Consider the following 20,108-nt stretch of genomic DNA (forward strand, 5'->3'; position numbering starts at 1 on the left):
CACTCCGATCCTGTCTTGGAGACTGCAGGCCTTCACGGCTGTGTTTGTGTGTGTGTGTGTGTGTGTGTGTGTGTGTGAGAGAGAGAGAGAGAGAGAGAGAGAGAGAGAGAGAGAGAGAGAGAAAGAGAGACAGAGAGAGAGAGAAAAGGATACAAATAGAGCAGGACCTCTTTGGATGTCACTTGATGATCCGCCAGCATCATTTGAAGGTTGCCACTGATTCCATGTTGAAGTGTCCCCTTTCGTTCCCACACTATGAGGAACAGATCAAAGCTGCACCAGAGGACCTGTCCAGGCTGGTGCAGATATTCAAGGTGCTGGTGGTGGAGGACATCATCAATGACATGCAGAGGGGCAATGAGGCCTTCATCCACAAATTCCTGTGCACGTACCAGAGTCTGACCAGCACCCACAAGCTGATGGAGCAGCTGTGCAGAAGGTGCGCCCCTTTTCCCTGCCCAGGGACCGCCCCCTCCAGCATGTGTGGGAGGTCAGCCATCACTGTGGAGGGAGGGGCCACAAGGACCACCCTGCCTGGGTGTGTGCAGGACCAAGGAGAAGGAGCCCTGGCACGTTGGCCTCAGGCTGGGGCCCAGGGCTCTGAGCTTCTCCCTGGGCCTCTCATCAAGCTCTGAGGACTCAGGAAAGCAGCTTCCACTTTTGGGAAGAAAAGGAAAGTGTGGATCACTTCTGGGAGGGTCCCTGTTCACCACAGAGCCTGACAGGGAATCCTGGGATGCATGCGGGGTCCTGGGCCTGGAGACAGAGAGGCAGAGGGTGGTGGGTCCATTCATCTCTCAAGGTAGCCTGTCACTCAGGAGGAGGGAGACACACCTCCCAGCACTCAGGAGCCCCAACTCTCAGGAAGCTGGTCAATCCCACCAGGCACCTAGGAGGTAAGGGGCCTGGGTTGTAAGAGGTGACACCCGCCTGGCCTTCTCTAGGGATGGAGACCTCAGGGCACAAGAGGAGGAGGAGCAGCTGAAAGTGAAGAAGTGAGTGGTCTTTAGTCGGAGAGGGAGGGTCCCTTCTCCAGTTGGGGCACTTGGGAGGCTGGTGTAGAGGAGGCTGGGCAAAGCCAGGTCCACCCTGCTGTGACTCCCAGCAGAGGACTTTGCCTGCAGCAGGACAGAGAGGGGAGGGTCTGGGATCCAAGGAGCAGAGGATTGACCAGGGTCCCAGGGCCAGGCCCAGTGAGGATCCCTCCAACACGGCCGATCATGCCATATCACCCACCTGCCAGTCCCGCATGGAGACTGGACAGAAGCTGGGGGACTGCTGGCCACACACGTCACTAAGGATCACCCACCTCACCTGTTTCCTGGGGGTGCCAAGTCACACTGAGGGAAGCCCATCATGCAGGGGTCCTTGGGCGAGTCAAGCCTGAGGGGACAGGTGCTGACGGCTGTCTGCCCACTCACACCTCCACAGCACCCTCTGCTCCATCATCCAAACACTGCTACTTACAAATCCTGAAGACTTCCTTGGGTCCTCGGGTCTGAAAACCCTGAGGTGTCTTGACACCTTCCTGAAGGTCACCATGCCTGGGACGAAACTGAGCCTCCATGTTCACGGACTCCTGACACAGCTGGAGCACCCCAATCCCAGTGAGTCTGGGCCTGTGACGAGGACACTGGGGTGGATGATGGTGTGAGGAAGACTTGTGCTGTCCCCACAGGAACTGGTTTTTGGTTCTGAGCCACAAAAGCCTGGTGGCCCTGGACTGAGAAGACACGTGCCGTGGGAGAGGAGCTGCATTACTCTCAGGGCAGGTGCTGGCAGCAAGTAGAAAATGCCCAGGGCAAGGCGGTCATGTTGGGTTCTTTCTTTCTGCAGCTGCAGTGCCACCAGAAGTGCCTCTAGCAGCACAGCCCCAGTTTCCGGTGACACAGCTCACGGCCATACCCGCTGAGCTGGGGGGAGATGCACCATCCAAACTGGAGAACAGATCCACCACAGCACCATCAGCAGAGGGAGCGCCAGGGTGTCCAGAGGACACTGGGACACCTGGGGCCCAGAAGGCAGCTCAGCCGCCAGTTCCCAACCCAGAGGATGTTCACCCCTGCTTTCCTGGGGCTGTGGAGGGCAAGACCCATGTCCACCTGTCTTGGAACCGAGTCTCCTCCCTCTCTGGTGGCAGTAGTTGCAGATAAGAAGAAGCTAGAGGGGGAAGGTTCAGGAGGAGCCAGGGCAAAGTCCACTCTACTCCATCAGTGCACTGCAGGCCTGTCCTGGAGTGAGCCCTGTCCCCATGTGTGGTCCCTGGAAGGGTTAGTTCTCCACAGTCCTTCCTCACCTGCTTTCTTTTTTAGAGATGAACTGGGGACTCTCAGAAGGTTTCCTCTCTATAGGTCACAGCTTCAAGCCCACCTTGATGACAGCAGCAGCCAGTGGTGTCTGCCTGGACTGCAGTGCGTGCACACAGTGACGTGGAATCCAGTTTCACAATGATATGTTTTCCCTAGGAAACGGGCATATTTCTTTATATATTAGTGTTTGGGTTATTTCTTCCAAATAGTTTTTAGGATTCTAATGTAGGCTGTATTTCCTTCTTAAAAATAGATTAATAATGTACTATTCCTTTTTATAAATTTTTTGGTATTAATAAGCTGTTGCCAATTTTGTTGTAAATGAGAAATTTTTCATATTTTAAAAGAGACACAGGGTTAGAGAAAGCTACTGATTTTTGCACATTTGCCTTCTTTGTATCTACAAAACAAAAAGTCTTTCTCATAATAAGCAGTGGGCAGGTTTCTAAGTTATAAAATCATACCATCTAGGAAGAAAGGACAGCAGCCTTCTGCTCCCTCACTGTGCCACCAAGAGCTATATGTGTGAATAGGGCCCAGTGAGCTGGCCTTCACCCTCCAGGACGGAGCGGCAGACCACGTGGACACTCAGCCTGTGTCTGTCCCAAGTTTGGCAAATGTGCTTCACATATTTTAACAGTTTCCTTCTATTGCTATTGGACTCAGTGTGTTTTTGTTTGGGATGAATAACCATCAGTCTGTGAAGCTCTCCTCACCCCTCCTTTGTGGATTTATTATAAAATGTGTCTTTCCCAACATGAAGCCCCAGCCCGCCTGCAGCCTGAGGAGCACAGGGCACCCTGTACAGTCCCCACTCCCAGCCCTGTGGGACAGGCCTGCTGGGGCCTGGAAACCCTCTTCTCTGCCACACCCGTGAGCAAGCGTCCCTCTCAGCCCAGCCTGGCCAGCTCTCCACACTTAGTCTGGCGATGTCCCTCCATGGGCTCCTCTCCCCAGGTCACCCCATGGTCTTCCCGTTTCCAAAGGCTGAGTCCTGTTGAGGATGTGGTGTCCCAGAGGGCAGTCACCTCCTCTGGCTACTGGCCATGGAGGGACTGGTGTGCCCCTCAGTCCAGCCACAGGCTGAGGGCAGTCACCTCCTCTGGCTACTGGTCATGGAGGGAGCGGTGTGCCCCTCAGTCCAGCCACATGTCCTGTGGATGCTTCTAGCATGGCTGCAGGCTGTGTTCTGCACCTGGCTCTGGTGGCTCTGAGGATCCAGGATTTTCTCCTGACACACACGCTCAGGTCTTTGCCCATCCTCACCTGCACTGGGCTCTCTCCTGGGCACCCCTGCAGACTTAAGGGCTACTTCACCTGCTGACTGGTGGCTCCCACTGGCCTGCAGCTGCCCGCTGATCTCAGTGCTCAAAGTCCCCGTGGATGGTGCCTCTCTGAACGGTGGTCTCCACCAGCCCTGGACTCATCTGCCCGGCCCACTTCTCACTCTGTGGGTGCCCCCCCACCTCTTTATGGCAACACTGCTGATGGACATGTTGTCCAAGTTCACCCTCCTCTCCCTTCCACCGGGCGCTGTGAGGTGCCCGATGACCTCAGACCTGTCCCCTGTCCAGCAGGAGAGGACGTTCCCCTGAGGTCCTCCACAGGCTGTGTGGGGTCTGAGCCTCTCCCTGGGGCCTCACCACCTGCACCCATCCGTATGTCTGGTGTCACACTTCCATAGGGGCAGCAGGCAGCGTGGGCACTCCAGCTGGGGTCCACGCTCCATCCAGCGAGGTCCACAGCCTGCTCTCCAGCTTAGTGCTGCCTCTGCTTCCACTAGGAGCACCCTGGCTCAGGGACAGCAGCATCACCACTGCTCTCCAATGTGGCAGGGGAATCCTTGGCCATCATCCTTTACAGCACATTGCAGACCCCTGACCTTCTACACATGGATATGGGTTTAGAATCATCTTGTGAGGGTCCCAAAAAGAGACCGTGCAGTGACAATGTGCTGTATGTTCAGGTCCATCTAGCCTGGGGTGACCGCTGTGAAGTGTCTGCCCAGCCGGAGGGGATCCTCTGCCTGGCTGTCACAGCGGGGACACAGTTAGCCCCACCAGAAGGAGATATGATTGAGCCAGGGCTGCCCACCACAGTCCAAGCCTCGGCTTCCCATTAGCAGATGGCAGACACGTTACCTCTCCAGCCCTTGTGAAGATGAAGCAGGACCCAGTGTGCACTGCAGACTCAGGCCTCTCACCAGCTTCGTGTGGAAGCACCTGGCTGGGTGCTATCCAGAGGTCCTGAGCTGCCCTCTGCTGAGCAGAACACCCAGTGCCAAGATCCTTTTCTCCTCACAGCCTTGGAGTGATGGCCCCTTCCCCTGGTTTCAGGTCTGCTCCGCTGGGCTTGCAGCCTGGGAGGGCAGCACCTGCTTCCCACAGGCACCTGGGTAGGCCCTGGGCTGCTGCAGGCTCCAGGCAGCCAAGGCGCTCTGCAGACTGTGGCAGCTAAGGGCAGTGGGCCGCCACCAGGCGGTGGCTCCACACAGTGCGGGTCCAGTGTGGGCGGCTTCCCTCACTCCTCTCCACATCTGCTGAGGGGTCCACAGCACCATGCTTCTGGTGACCCAGAGGGCGCCTCCCGCACTTGAGTTCTGAGCATGACCCAGTCCAGCTCCTGGGCACAGCCAGCCTTCCAGCACCTGTGGAAGCCCCTACTGCATTGTGATGCAAATTTTTTCATTGCAATGAAATTATTAATTAGTAATAAAATTTCATGCCAAGCTGGGCACAGTGACACATGCCTGTAGTCACAGCAGCTTGGGAGGCTCAGTGAAAATTTAAGGTAGATATTACACAACTAAATGTGTTTTTACTGTTGTTAATTCCATTTTGTATTTTCATTATAAACTGTAACTGTCGACTGATGAATGTTTTACAGAGGTACTGCTTCAAGAACAATCTAATTTGAGAGAATAAGTCATCACCTATAGGACAGATAATATAGACCCCAGTTTAATAAAAGTTGGTAAATAACTATAAAGTCATAGACATTAGTTAAAACTCACTACTCTTACTGTATGACTGGTGAAACTGACTTGCTGGATGTTTACGATCAAAACCTAAAGATTGAGATTAAAATAAAGGGGTCAAGAGAATCAATATTTGGCTCTTGCCCTCAGAGTCAGCCTAAACCCAGGGAACAAGAGAACTACTCTAAGAAGCTTTGCAACCCTGGGCCACATAACCTTCCCATCAGGGAGACTGATGAGACCCCTAAGGATGAGAAGCCAATCAGTGCACCTGCTACAGAGGAGGGTCTTTGGGAAAGGGAGCCATCCCTAATGCTTCCAATGGAAGCCACCTCATCAAGGAGACCCTACCAGGCAAATGTCACTAAAGGAGCTAAGAAGCTGCTCTCAAGTTCCCCAAGAGTGACCCCTGTGGGAACTCAGTAGACTCTTAACAGCAGATAGAAACAAGGTCAATTTACCAACTTGATCTTAAACACCTAGCAAAAACAGTTAAAACTAAAACACAGTCATTCCTGGACATTTAAAAAACTCAACAATAGTTATTTTAATGTAACTTGAGATGTATACTTGTGTTAGCCCCCCCAAAATAAGTAAAACTGAAGGTGGCCAAAAAGATTCTTAGACAAAAATACCTGATAATTATCGAAAGAAAATGCCAGAGTTATAAGTTTTTAGTCAGTTTAAGGCCTAAGGATCTTTCTAACCTCCAATACAAGTAGACTTAATCAATGTTTGCTAGTATGATTCTCTAGTCCAGAGTAACAAAAATAAAGGAATCTATACTAAACAAAAAGATCATGCCAGTAAAAAGATATTTTACAAAAGTCAGATGACATTGAGTAACTTATCTAAATATTGTGTTTACATTACTGACAAAACTCTAACAGTGTTAAGATTTACAATTAAGGCCTTATCCTCTCTAGCCTTGTTAGACTTTGTTAGGCATTTTTATGTAAACAACATCTCAGTTCTTTCATCTCCTGGTAAGAGATTATTAATTTCTATCAGGTACATGATATTCATTGACAAGTTTCAGATGCTAGTTATTTTGTACTCTTCTTTTTTGTTTCTTTCATAAAACAAGACTTTTACCCCTAGAAAGGAATTTTTGCTGCTTGCCCCACCCCACATCACCTCCTCTCAGCTTGAGGCAGCAAGAGTGGTCATCGCCTTTTTTCCTTAAAGCAGTAAAAAGTCCCTAAATTTAAAGGGGTAATAATAAATTTTTTTTTAAAAAGTCAGTCAATGTAGATAGGTAAATTGGGTTAAATCACAAAAATAAGGGCCAGTGTGGATCCAGAAAGTTGGAGGCAATGACCTGAGAGAGGTTAAAATGTTAATGCTTCCAGACCACTTCCTCCACCCTTACCAAGAACCTGCTCCTGTTCTAACTAATTTTTAAGTCTCTCCAACAGGTTCAACTTATGAGAGAACCAGCCCCAAGAGACCACTGATTTCCAACACCCATTTCAGTCAGAAGACTATGTCTATAACAAATTGATCCAGAAAGGACTAACACCTGGCTGAAATGGAAGGGATGTTACTCACAACATGGACTTATCACATCTGAGTCAAGACAACAGAAAAATGAACAGCCCTCAGAGACCCCCAACCACCATCTAAAGATAAGACTGAAAAAACATTAAACTTGTTTTATCTCTTGCTTGGACTATGTCAGGAATACCTCCATGCTTAGCCCTTCAACTTTTTGAGATTACCAAATGAGGTAAATTCTGTGTTACTGTTCACATCATTCCCCAGATGTACTATTATAATAAAGAGGGAAGAAGAAAGCATATGGGACTAATAATCTAAACAAGCGGCCCCTGTCTTAGTTCCCCTCCTAGTGGGAATAGGTATAGTGGGCTCCACAGCTATAGGAACCACTGCCCTGATTACTGGAAACCAGAATTTCAAAAGTTTAAGTATACAAATAGATTTAGACTTAAATATGTTAGAGGTAGAATCCAGTCTGTTAAGCTAATGGTGTTGGACACTCACTATAATCACCGATGCACTACTAAAAAATCAATGATTTCATCATGTACATAAAACCAGTGGGGAATATGATGGGCTGACAGATCTGACTCCATGAGAATGTTGTAGGCCAGATGCTGGGGGAAATGACTAAATAGACTCCATTTTGCTCAGATGTTGGGGGCAGAGTGGGAATGAAGAAAAGAGAAAAGACACAGAGTTTCATGGAAATACAGTCGTGCATTTGCTCAGAAAACCCTCTTCAGTTGCAGACTAACTCTGCGTGCATAGGGAAAGCTCAATTGATGGAAATCGGAACAGATTGTTAAAACAGAAGCACCGTGCATGGTGGAACAGCACATCTTTGGAGCAAATTGGGTATGAGGAGGAGAGATGATAGGCAAACTTTCATTGAAATGCATTTGTGAAACTTTCTCAGAAAACAACTTCAATTTCAACCCTATTAATCCAGAACAGCAATACATAAGGTGTTTGCCTAGAAAACCTGGAGGTACAGTGCTCAGATGTTGGGAGCAGTGTGCGAATGAAGAAAAGAGAAAATCCCCAGAGTTTCATGAAAATCCAGTCGTGCATTTGCTCAGAAAATGCTCTTAAGTTGCAGCCTAAATCTGCATGCATAAGTAAAGCTCAATTTATAGAAATCGAAACAGATTGTTATCACAGAAGTACCGTGCATGGTGGAAGCACCACATCTTTGGAGCAAAGTGGGGATGAGGAGGATAGATGATAGGCAAAGTTTCATTGAAATGCATTCGTGAAACTTTCTCAGAAAAGCAATTTCAATTTCAGCCCTGTTCAGCCTGCACGTTAGAGTACTGCAAAAGCAATACATAAGGGGTTTGCCTTGAAAAACTGTAGGTAGAGTGTTCATATATTGGGGGTAGTGTGGGAATGAGGAAAAGAGAAAATACCCAGTTTCATTGAAATCCAGTCATGCATTTGCTCAGAGAACGCTCTTCAGTTGCAGCCTAACACTGCGTATATAGGGAAAAATCAATTCATGGAAATCGAAACAGATTGTTATCACAGAAGCACTGTGCATGGTGGAACCACCAAATCTTTGGAGCAAATTGGGTATGAGGAGGGGAGATGATAGGCTAAGTTTCATTGAATTCAATTCGTGAAACTTTCTCAGAAAAGCAACTTCAATTTCAGCACTATTCAACCTGCACGTTAGAGGACTGTAACAGCAATCCATAAGGGACTTTCCTAGAAATCCTTGAGGTAGATTGCTCAGATGCTGAGGGCAGAGTGCAAAAGATAAAAATAGAAAATACCCAGAGTTTCCTAGAAATCCTGTTGTGCACTTGCTCAGAAAACGTTCTTCAGTTTCAGCCTAACTCTGCATGCATAGCGAAAGCACAACTCATGGAAATCTAAACAGATAGTTATAACTGAAGCACCGTGCATGGTGGAACTACCACATCTTCCGAGCAAAGTGGTTAAGAGGAGGAGAGATGATAGGCAAAGTTTCATTGAAATTCATTCGTGAAACTTTCTCAGAAAAGCAACTTCAATTTCAACCCCATTCGTCCTGCACATTAGAGTACTGCAACAGAAATACATAAGGGGCTTGCCTAGAAAACTTGGAGGTATAGTGCTCAGATGTTGGGGGCAAAGTGGGAATGAGGAATGGAGAAAATACCCAGAGTTTCATGGAAATCCAGTATTGCATTTGCTCTGAAAATGCTCTTCAGTTGCAGCCTAAATCTGCATGCATAGGGAAAGCTCAATTCATGGAAATCGAAACTGTTGTTATAACAGAAGCACCATGCATCGTGGAACCAGCACATCTTCAGAGCAAATTGCGTATGAGCAGGACAGATGATAGGGAAACTTTCATTGAATTCCATTCGTCCATCTTTCTCGGAAAAGCAACTTCAATTTCAGCCCTATTCAGCTTACACGTTAGAGTACTGCACCCACAATACATAAGGGGCTTGCCTAGAAAACCTAGCGGTAGAGTGCTCAGATGTTGGGGGCAGAGTGGAATGAGGAAAAGAGAAACGAGGCAGAGATTCATGGAAATCTGTCATGCATTTGCTAAGAAAATGCTCTTCAGTTGCAGCCTAATTCGGCGTGCATAGCGAAAGCTCAATTCATGGAAATCGAAACAGATTGTTATAACAGAAGCACCATGCATGGTGGAATCACCACATCTTCAGAGCAAAGTGGGTATGAGGAAGAGAGATGATAGGCAAAGTTTCATTGAAATCCATTGGTGAAACTTTCTCAGAAAAGCAACTTAATTTCAGCCCTATTCAGCTTCCACGTTGGAGTACTGCAACGCAATACATAAGGGGCTTTCCTAGAAAACCTGGAGGTGGAGTGCTCAGATATTGGGGGCAGAGTGGGGAATGAGGAAAAGAGAAAACACCCAGAGTTTCATGGAAGTCCAGTCGGGCATTTGCTCAGAAAATGCTCTTCACTTGCAGCCTATCTCTGCGTGCATAGGGAAAGCTCAATTCATGGAAATTGAAACAGACTGTTATAACAGAAGCTCCGTGCACAGTGGAAAATCACACCTTTAGAGCAAATTGCGTATGAGGTGGAGAGTTGATAGGCAAATTTTCATTGAATTCCATTTGTGAAACTTTATCAGAAAAGCAACTTCAATTTCAGACCTATTCAACCTACATGTTAGTGTACTGCAACAGCAATACATAAGGGGCTTGCCTAGAAAACCTGGAAGTAGAGTGCTCAGATGTTGGGGGCAGAGTGGGAATGAGGAAAAGAGAAAAGACCCAGAGTTTCATGGAAATCCAGTAGTGCAATTGCTCACAAAAACCTCTTCAGCTGCCGTCTACCTCTGCAGGCTCTGGGAAAGCTCAATTCATGGAAATCGAAACAGATTGTTATAACTGAGGCACCGTGCATGGGGGAACCACCACATCTTGGGAGCAAAGTGGGTATGAGGAGGAGAAATGATAGGCAAGGTTTAATTGAAATCCATTCGTGAATCTTTCTCAGAAAAGCGACTTAAATTTGAACCCTATTCATCCTGCAGAGGCTCAAATGTGTGACTTTCCCAGCACCCCTCCTTCACCATCCAGTGTGGTTTGAATTTCTAATGCCTGTCCCTATCTTATCCTTTACTCTGCACTAGATTGTGCGATTCTAGAAATCCTGGTCTTGTGCTATTTTTCTTCTTACTGTGAAACTGTATTAGCTATGGGGATGTGTGATTGAAGTAATATGTTTCTAAGGGGATACAATATAACAAATTTCCTGTGTTTAACAATCCTAAGAAAAATATTTGTTAAGAGTTTTTCTTGATATTTTAAATAAGAGGGGATAGCCTTTATTATACCATTTGGACAGAGAGAATATTCCAGACAGAAGAAATGCTTGTGGCGCAGAAGTTGTATACAGAGCACTGGAGAACATTTGTATCATTATGTAAGAGCATTTGGGTACTATTTAAGGCTCTTTAGAAGAAGTGTGGAAATGAATAAAAGGAAACCTATGGTCAAAATTTCTTAGATCTGTTGTGGGAGGGAAGCATGAACATGGAAGGACTGAATGATAAAATTCCATGTTGCAACAGTGATGGTTCAGTGAGGAGGAAATGAAAATACCATCTATCCCAGCAAATTGGTAAAGAGATGTCTCATATTACAATAAAGAATATTTGGGGACCGCTTCTGAACACCGGGGGGTTGCCCGGAGGAAGAGGAGAAGCGCGGCGGGTCGCTTGGTCTAGGAGTGACTGCATCAGAGCCACAGGTGGTTGCCAGAGGAGGAGGCGAGTGGTGAGTTGATTGCACTCAAAGCGACCGCTCCTGAACACCGGTGGCCTGCCTGGAGGAGGAGCACGGTGGGTCACTTGTGCTTGGATTGACTGCCTAGGGCTATGGGAGGTTGGTGGGAGGAGGAGACGCTAAGTGAGTTGCTTGGACTCCTAGTGACTGCGTTGGAAACCGGGCTGCTGTCCGGTGGAGGAGGTGTGTGGCAGGTCTCTGGGTATCGGAGCTATTGTACAGGGCTCCAGGTGGCGGCTCAGAGGAGGGTCCGCATAGCCAGGCGATTAGGTGCAGAGTAGGGTCCCAGGAGCTAGGTGGCTTCTTGCTGGAAGAGCCGCACAGAGACATGCCTAGGGGCGGAGCGAAGTTTCCAGAACTGCGGGCAGATTATCTGGGAGAGGCAGCCTAAGGAGACTCGCCTGCGAAGGGTGAGGCTCCCAGGCCCAGGACGTAGGTCCTGGGCCCCTGGGAACATTGCAGAGGAAGACAGCCCAGCCCAGGCGGTAGTTGTAGATTGAGGGGAACCTCTAGGAGGGGAACTGACCAGCGAGACGTTCCCACCGAGTGAGTCTTCCCTACCTGGAGAGGTTTTCCCACAGGGACGGTGAAACCAGAGACACAGGCACAAATAGGCCTTGCCTCAGCCCGCAGCCTAGTTCCCCGTTGGATGACCATTGGTCAACAAGTGGAGACACCTCTGACCATTAGCAGGGAATATACGCCACCTGAGGGTCACCACCCTAGAGAGGCAGCTTCTTCGTGGAGCTCCGCATTATCAACTTCCTCCAAGACTTCAGGCTACTGAAGGATAAGAGGGGATATACTAGCAATCTTCAGGGACATTATAAGTCGATAGAGGAAATCTGCAATATCTTAATGACCCACTGATTCCTGAACAATATGAGAAAACAAGGGAAGAAAATGCCCCAAACAAATCTAGATGTTACATCAATAGAATCCAACGACAGCATGGCAGAAGAAATGACAGAAAGGGAGTTCAGAATGTACATAATTAAAATGATTAGGGAAGCAAATGAGGAGATGAAAGAGCAAATGCAGGCATTGAATGATGAGATGAAAGAGCAAATGCAGGCATTGAATGATCGCACCAATCGACAGTTAGCACAGCAAATTCAGGAAGCAAAAGATCATTTCAATAAAGAGTTAGAGATATTGAAAAAAAACAAACAGAAATCCTTGAAATGAAGGAAACAATAAACCAAATTAAGAACTCCATAGAAAGCATAACCAATAGGATAGAACACCTGGAAGACAGAACTTCAGATATTGAAGACAAAATATTTAACCTCGAAAACAAAGTTGAACAAACAGAGAAGATGGTAAGAAATCATGAACAGAATCTCCAAGAACTATGGGATATCATGAAAAGGCCAAATTTGAGAATTATTGGGATTGAGGAAGGCTTAGAGAAATAAACCAAAGGAATGAACAATCTATTCAATGAAATAATATCAGAAAATTTCCCAAATCTGAAGAATGAAATGGAAAATCAAGTTCAAGAGGCTTATAGGACTCCAAATACACAAAATTACAACAGACCCACACCAAGGCACATTATAATGAAAATACCTAACATACAAAATAAAGACAGAATTTTAAAGGCTGTGAGAGAAAAGAACCAAATTACATTCAGGGGGAAACCAATACGGATATCAGCAGATTTTTCAATCCAGACCCTAAAGCTAGAAGGGCCTGGAACAACATTTTTCAAGCTCTGAAAGAAAATGGATGCCAACCAAGAATCTTATACCCAGCAAAGCTTACCTTCAAATTTGACGATGAAATAATATCTTTCCATGATAAACAAAAGCTAAAAGAATTTACAAAAAGAAAGCCAGCATTACAGAACATTCTCGGCAAAATATTTCATGAGGAAGAAATAAAAAACAAAGAAGCAAATCAGCAAAGGGAGGAATTATCCTAAAGGAACTGTCAAATAAAGGAGGAACCAAGATGTGTCAATAAATAAATAAATAAAATTTAAAAATGAACCAAATGACCGGGAATACAAATCATATCTCAATAATAACCCTGAATGTTAATGGCCTGAATTCATCAATCAAAAGACATAGACTGGCAGATTGGATTAAAAAGAAAGATCCCACAATATGTTGCCTGCAAGAGACTCACCTCATAGAAAGAGATACCCATAGACTAAAGGTGAAAGGATGGGGAAAAACATACCATGCACATGGACTCAGCAAAAAAGCTGGAGTATCCATCCTCATTTCAGATAATGTGGACTTCAAGCCAATGTCAGTCAGAAGGGATAAGGAAGGACATTTCATACTGCTTAAGGGAAACATAAATCAGCAAGATATAACAATCATAAACATCTATGCCCCAAACAGTGGCTCATCCATGTATGTTAAACAAATCCTTCTCAATTTTAGAAACCAAATAGACCATAACACAATAATACTAGGTGATTTTAACACGCCTCTCTCACCACTGGACAGATCTTCCAAACAAAAATTGAACAAAGAAACCATAGATCTCAATAACACAATCAATAATTTAGACTTAACAGACATTTATAGAATATACCATCCAACCAAGAGCGAATACATTTTCTTCTCAGCAGCACATGGATCCTTCTCTAAAATAGACCATATATTATGCCACAAAGCTAATGTCAGCAAATACAAGAAGATAGAGACACTACCTTGTATTCTATCAGATCATAATGGATTGAAGTTACAAATTAATGAAAGAGTAAAAAACAGAAACTACTCCAACACCTGGAGATTAAACAATATGCTATTATATGATGAATGGATAACAGAAGATATTAGGAAGGAAATTAAAAAATTCTTAGAGGTAAATGAGAACAAAGAAACATCATATCAAAATCTCTGGGACACTATGAAAGCAGTACTTAGAGGAAGATTTATTTCATGGAGCGCATTTAATACAAGAAGTAAAACTCAAAAAATAAATGACCTAACACTACAGCTCAAAGCCCTAGAAAAAGAAGAACAGACCAACACCAAAAGTAGTAGAAGATAGGAAATAGTCAAACTCAGAGCTGAAATCAATGAAATTGAAACAAAAGAAACAATACAAAAAATTGACAAAATAAATAGTTGGTTCTTCGAAAAAATAAACAAAATTGATAAACCTTTAGCCACACTAACAAAGAGAAGATGAGAGAAAACCCAAATCACTAAAATTCGGAATGAACAAGGAAATATCACAACAGACATGACTGAAATACAAAACATAATTAGAAGCTATTTTGAAAATCTATACTCCAACAAAAGAGAAAATCTCGAAGACATCAACAGGTTTCTAGAGACATATGAATTGCCTATACTAAACGAGGAGGACATACACAATTGAAATAGAACAATTTCAAGTAATGAAATAGAAGAAGTCATCAAAAGCCTACCAACAAAGAAAAGTCCAGGACCAGATGGGTTCTCAGCCGAGTTCTACAAAACTTTTAAAGAAGAGCTCATTCCAATACTTCTCAAAGTATTCCATAAAATAGAAGAGGAGGGAACCCTCCCAAACTCATTCTATGAAGCCAATATTACCCTGATACCTAAACCAGACAGAGACACATCGAGGAAAGAAAATTTCAGACCAATATCCTTAATGAACATCGACGCAAAAATTCTCAACAAAATTTTAGAAAATCGCATACAAAAACATATTAAAAAGATAGTGCACCATGATCAAGTGTGTTTCATCCCAGGGATACAAGGTTGGTTCAACATTAGGAAATCAATAATTGTCATTCACCATATCAATAGACTTAAAGTCAAGAATCACATGATTATTTCGATAGATGCAGAAAAAGCATTTGATAAAATACAGCATCCCTTCATGCTCAAAACACTAGAAAAAATAGGGATAGTGGGAACATTCCTTAACATTGTAAAGGCCATCTACGCTAAGCCCATGGCTAATATTATTCTAAATGGTGAAAAACTGAAAGCATTCCCTCTAAAAACTGGAACAAGGCAGGGATGCCCTCTTTCACCACTTCTATTCAATATCGTCCTTGAAACTCTAGCCAGAGCAATTAGACAGACCAAAGAAATTAAAGGGATATGAATAGGAAAAGAAGAACTCAAACTATCCCTATTTGCTGATGATATGATTGTATACTTAGAGGAACCAGGAAATTCCACCAGAAAACTTTTAGATCTCATAAGTGAATTCAGTAAAGTAGCGGGATATAAGATCAATGCACATAAATCTAAGGCATTTCTATACATAAGCAATGAATCTTCAGAAAGAGAAATTAGGAAAACTACCCCATTCACAATAGCTTTGAAAAAAATAAAATACTTGGGAATCAATCTCACAAAAGAGGTGAAAGACCTCTACAATGAGAACTACAGAACACTAAAGAAAGAAATTCAAGAAAACCTTAGAAGATGGAAAGATCTCCCATGTTCTTGGATAGGCAGAATTAATATTGTCAAAATGGCCATACTACCAAAAGTGCTATACAGATTTAATGCAATTCCAATTAAAATCCCAATGATGTACCTTTACAGAAATAGAGCAAGCAATTATGAAATTCATCTGGAAGAATAAAAAACCCAGAATAGCTAAAGCAATCCTTGGCAGAAAGAGTGAAGCAGGGGGTATCGCAATACCAGATCTTCAACTCTACTACAAAGCAATAGTAACAAAAACAGCATGGTATTGGTACCAAAATAGAAAGGTGGATCAATGGTACAGAATAGAGGACATGGACACAAAACCAAATAAATACAATTTTCTCATACTAGACAAAGGGGCCAAAATATGCAATGGAGAAAAGATAGCCTCTTCAACAAATGGTGCTGGGAGAATTGGAAATCCATATGCAACAGAATGAAACTAAACCCATATTTCTCACCATGCATGAAACTAAACTCAAAATGGATTAAGGATCTCGGAATCAGACCAGAGACCTTGCATCATATAGAAGAAAAAGTAGGTCCAGAGCTTCAACATGTCGGCTTAGGACCAGACTTCCTCAACAGGACTCCCATAGCACAAGAAATAAAAGCAAGAATTAATAACTGGGATAGATTCAAACTAAAAAGCTTTCTCTCAGCAAAGGAAACTATCAGCAATGCGAAGAAAGAGCCTACAGAGTGGGAGAAAATCTTTGCCAATCATACTTCAGATAGAGCGCTAATCTCCAGAATCTATAAAGAACTCAAAAAACTCTACACCAAGAATGCAAGTAATCCAATCGACAAATGGGCTAAGGAAATGAATAGACACTTCACAGAAGAAGATCTACAAGCAATCAACAAACATATGGAAAAATGTTCAACATCTCTAGTAATAAGAGAAATGCAAATCAAAACCACCCTAAGATTCCATCTCACCCCAATTAGAATGGCGATTATCAAGAATACAAGCAACAACAGGTGTTGGCGAGGATGTGGGGAGAAAGGTACACTCTTACATTGCTGGTGGGGCTGCAAATTAGTGCAGCCACTCTGGAAAGCAGTATGGAGACTCCTTAGAAAACTTGGAATGGAACCACCATTTGACCCAGCTATCCCACTCCTTGGCCTATACCCAAAGGATTTAAAATCAGCATATTACAGAGATACAGCCACATCAATGTTCATAGCTGCTCAGTTCACAATAGCCAGATTGTGGAACCAACCTAGATGTCCTTCAATTGATGAATGGATAAAGAAAATGTGATATATATATACAATGGAATATTACTCTGCCATAAAGAATGATAAAATTATGGCATTTGCAGGCAAATGGATGAAACTGGAGAATATCATGCTAAGTGAGATAAGCCAATCTCAAAAAACCAAAGGAAGAATGATATCGCTAATAAGTGGATGAGGACACATAATGTGGGGTGGGAAGAGTTAGTGTTAGGTTTAGAGTTAGGTTTAGGGAGGGGGGCAAGAATGGAGGAAGGAAGGACTGTATAGAGGGAAAAGAGGCGTGGGAGGGGTGTGGGGAAGGGAAAAAATAACAGAATGAATCAAACATTACCCTATGTAAATTTATGATTACACAAATGGTATGCCTTTACGCCATGTACAAATAGAGAAACAACATGTATCCCATTTGTGTACAATAATAAAAAAAATTAATAAAATTAAAAAAAAGAATATTTGGAAGGACTTAGGGCTATTGATAGGTCTGAAATTCATGGAGCAGACAACAAAGAGCCACTTATTGATGGAAGGAAAATAGTATTATGTATTTTATTGTTTCCTTAAATACCTGTTTGGATATTACCAAAGGCAGGAACTATTGCTCTTCTGCTCACATGTATCCCCCAATTCTACAATAGTTCACAATGCATAGATGACACCCAACAAATAGTTATCAGATGAATGAATAAAGTATTGCTCTCTTCATAATTCTAGTACGTTTAAGAGTTTTGAATTAAAATACAGATTTTGGGCTTGTTAGATGTCTCTTGAGTCTACTTTGTCATCACTAGCAACCTACTTTGCACTGACCACCATGCAGGTACTGGGGTTACAAAGGATTGTTTCTTAAATAAAGTATTTATAGATTTATGGAGAGAGGAAGACAATGATGCCATGTATGGTCTCAGGGAAACCTTACAAGGAAGTGTGAGCTATTTCTGTAATATTAACATATTGTTTAATATTTGGGAATCTGTTAAATACCTCCTCTCAAATGGTGATCAGATATTTCTTATCTAAACACTGACTCAGTTCACACTTATCAATGAAGACATGGTTCTACCACCTTGATTACAATCTATCAACAAACTATCAACAAAATCTAATTAATGAACACTGTTTAATTGCTTTTTAAAAATCTAGCCAATCTTTCTTGGTTTCTGCCTGAAAAAAATAGCCTGGTAAAAAATTCAGGAATAAAAATAGGAAAAAAATATGTATATAGACATTAGTACATACAGTTCCTAAAGACAACACAGCAGGGCAGTAGTCTTAAATTAAAACTATCATTACTCATGCTTCACTTATTTTGCCATTATGCATATATATCTAGTTTTGGGAAAATATAAGATGTTTGTGTTTTGTTTATTATATCATGTAGAACCTGTACTTTTGTTTTACTGTTGGATACAAAAACAGCCAAATACCTACCAAAGTGAGTGTTATTTCTTATTTTTTGTTTGGATGTTTCTTAACTGATATACTGTATGGATTTCCAAAATAATTGCAAGTTAAAATCAGTTTTAAATTCCCTAGGGAACTGACTTTTGTTTTTCTGGAGAATTGTGCTAAAAATGTCTGTAAATCAGTATCCATGTGTTGATTTGCCTATTTTTTAAAGTATGAAGTTGCTTGTATTAATGTATATCTGGAGTTAAAAAATATTTGGCAGCATGGCTACTCAGTAAGTTGGTTGGCTTTAAAGGAGCTGAATCTTGTGCTAACAGGTAGCATTATCTTGCTCTTGCATCTAAGTTTTGGCAAGGATTTCTCATACTGTCACAATAAAGAAAGGAGAGGAAAAATTGGCTTGAGAAGTCTGATATTCTGTATCATGTTTCTTTCTGTGATCTTGGCCATGAGAATACTTTTTAATTGATTCTAAAAATGCAGATAATTATTCCCTGTATTAGTGTGGTCATTTATGAAAGAGAGGCCATTATTAAAAAATTATAGGGCTTTCTAATGAACTGAAGAAAAAATTAGGAGGAACAAGTGCTGAACAGGAATGAATGGGACCAACTGTCTTGCCCTCTGTTGGCCCAGAAATTGGTGACAGAACTTCAGCTTCAGTTGGTATATATGTATTTGTGTATAAAGGACATTTGGAGTCATACTTAAGTGGCATATGATTGAAATTTTAAAATCTTTTGTTTTATTATTTTTTCAGTAATGATAGATAAGCATATTTTTCTACCTTTTATTCCCTTCCCAAAATTATAAATTTTCTTTATACTTCCTCTTCTATAGCTTGGATAAATTCTAGTAAAGTCTGAACCTCTAATGAATGAAAAATGTCTTGAAGGGAAATAAACTAGATGTGTTAGGAGTAGCAAAATAACTTTTGCTTTCTCATAAAGATTTCAGGCCTATGAAGTTCTTATGATTGGGATAAAATTAAAGACACCCAAACACCCTTATCCTCCTTCTCAACATGCCAATGCTTTGTTACTTTCAAAGTCTTCCAATATCTCAGTAATGAATTTAGATTGCATCAGTTATTAGTATCTCTAGTTATCAGATTCCTCCAAAGAATTGCAGTAGGTTAGAGAAGACCTGAGTATATTGAGCACTGGAGGCAGAGAAAAGAATCATCAAGGTAGAAAAGATATCTACAGAAGAGGGTAGGGTTTGGATAGTAAAATTAATTTCAAAAACCCTTGTATTTTCTGGGATAAGCATGTCGTGATCCATAACTCCAAGATTCAGACCAATTGGGTAAGCTCCATTTGATACTAATATACCTTTCATTTAGGAGGGTGTTCCATAATTGAGATACCATTGGGAAAATGGAGAATCTGCCTTGAAGAAACAATTTGTAATAAGAATCTATCAAGAATAATTTCTTAAGTTTTGTACAAAATAGCAATGCAGGGCCTTTTCAGTAGAATATTTAGTATATTTATATTAAATATATTCAGTAGTATAATAGAGGGGACAAGTAGTCAATTTAGATTTAAATTAATTCCCTAGCATACATAGGTAGTTTTATATTTTTCAGATTAACTGTGTAATACAATGAAATATAGTTTTATAATCTGTATTTTAGAATTGTGACAAGCTAAATATATGTTCCTCTCTACAATAAGTATAGTACGTTTTGTAGATTATTGTCATGATTAAAAGATAAACATTTTAAATGTTTAATATGTACCTCAAACAGAGCAAACAAATATTACAGGACAATTGTAATTATTCTTTATTACTCTTTAAACTATGTATGCTACTTATGATATGTTGTGAAGGTAAAATATATTTTGTAGATCTGGAGTCACTTAACCTTGAAAGCCAAAACTAGGGCATATTCAAGAACAAGAATGGAAAAACTGAACTGGTATCTGTGCCAGTTCCCCTCATTTGAAGGCAATTCCTAGAGGTTGACTCAGCAGAATGAGCACCTTCATCCTAAAGGCAT

The sequence above is a fragment of the Sciurus carolinensis genome, unplaced genomic scaffold, assembly GCF_902686445.1.
Source record: "Sciurus carolinensis unplaced genomic scaffold, mSciCar1.2, whole genome shotgun sequence".
NCBI lineage: Eukaryota > Metazoa > Chordata > Mammalia > Rodentia > Sciuridae > Sciurus > Sciurus carolinensis.